Here is a 1753-nt window from a genome sequence, read left to right as displayed (position 1 = left end):
TCCCGGCTGGGTCGGAGATTTTCTCCGCTCAGGGACTGGGTGTTGTGTTGTGTTCATCATCATTTCATCCCCATCCGGCGTGCAGGTCGCCCAATGTGGCGCCGAATGTAATAAGACCTGCGCCAAGGCGGCCGGACCTGCCCCGCGAGGGGCCTCCCGGCCAATGACGCCAAACGCTCATCATCATCATTATCACTTGGAGGCTCATAAACGAACTTCAGCCGGAATGCACGTTGCACAGTAACCACAGATTCGGTCTTTGCAAACTGCAAAACACAAAATGCTTCCTGTACACTAGTCGCCATCTTCGCTACTACCGCTGTCTAGCGGATTGCGGCGGAAACATTGCGCGCTGCGCATGTGCACTGGTGCCAAACACAACTGTTTGAGTTGCTCTTTCATTTGAAATATCATTTATTACTGTAAGTTTAAAGTAATGAAGTAAAGCGTTAAAACCCCAATATTCATTGATAAACACCCTGTACATACTCGAAGCATAAATTTACCTTTTTTATTTATTTATTTCCCAACCAGCTGAAAAACCTACAGATCTTTGTGTCATCAGTTTAACAATCGTCATTATTTTGTGCTTGTGGCTTTATTACAAACTGAAACTGTGGTATCATAGATCGATGCCACCCCCACTGGTATCTCACAGTTGGAAACGACAATGAATCTTTCCGACAGACGCTGATAGCGGGGGTGCAGGGACCAGGCGGATCCAATGATGTCTGCCTGCTACCACACCTCCAGCAGCTCCCATTATGAGAGCCTCTACTGCTGAGATACAGGCTGGCCTGTGACAGCTACATAGCCCAGTCTCAGTCACAGTCTTTGACTGTCTTCAGTCTGCTCGTGAGTTAGGATCAGGAACCTCAAATTGTACGAAGCTATTTAGTTTGCATCTTGTAATAGATGGGGCAACGGCCTTGCCGCTGTGGATACACCGGTTCCCGTCAAATCACCGAAGTTAAGCGCTGTCGGGTATGGTCAGCACTTGGATGGGTGACCATCTGGGCTGCCATGTGATGTTGCCATTTTTTGGGGTGCACTCAGCCTCATGATGCCAAATGAGGTGCTACTCGACCGAATAGTAGCGGCTCCGCTCAAAGAAAACCAGCGAAACGAGCGGGAGAGCTGTGTGCTGACCACACGCCCTTCCTATCCGCATCCTCATTGAGGATGACACGGCGGTCGGATGGTCCCGATGGGCCACTTGCGGCCTGAAGACGGAGTGCCTACAATAGCTGGACTTTATTGCTATTTTTACTTTTCTAAAGCTACTTCACAACGCCTGGAGAAAGCTATAAGTTAAATAAAACTTCTATTTACTGTATTTATGTGATCAATAATAATTTCTGCTCCTGCCCAACTTCCCTGTGACGACAGCTGCTGCACCACTCTGTAACCCACCTCACCTTGCCGTTGGTTACGAAGCAGTACACAACAGAAACATCGTTTAGGTGCCCTGTTTGAAATACGTACAAAAAAAGAAACAAAGAAAATCGGAAGACGAAAACCGGCAATTTGCAGTACACTTGATTGCCACTTTTTGCATTTATTTGTAACTTAAATGGCCTTTCAACTTGTATTATTTGTCAGGCAAAACCGCCTCATAACAGGAAATGAAATTTGAAGAGACACTTTACAACTAAACATGAGTCATTTTGTACTCAGTATCCTGTCGGTAATGCAAGGAAGAAAGCAGTTGAAGACCTTGACAAGATTCAAGAAAAATAATGTTCTTTATTTA

The 1753-nt window shown here is 46.0% G+C and overlaps 1 pseudogene; it reads left to right on the top strand.

The window, feature by feature from the left end:
* The first annotated feature begins 919 nt into the window (after positions 1-919).
* LOC126189920 (5S ribosomal RNA) lies at positions 920-1037 on the top strand (annotated as a pseudogene).
* Positions 1038-1753: the final 716 nt, after the last annotated feature.

The sequence above is a fragment of the Schistocerca cancellata genome, chromosome 5 (assembly GCF_023864275.1).
Source record: "Schistocerca cancellata isolate TAMUIC-IGC-003103 chromosome 5, iqSchCanc2.1, whole genome shotgun sequence".
NCBI classification, from domain to species: Eukaryota; Metazoa; Arthropoda; class Insecta; order Orthoptera; family Acrididae; genus Schistocerca; species Schistocerca cancellata.
Note: the sequence above shows the minus strand (reverse complement) of the source record. Positions and strands in the feature narration are given on the sequence as shown.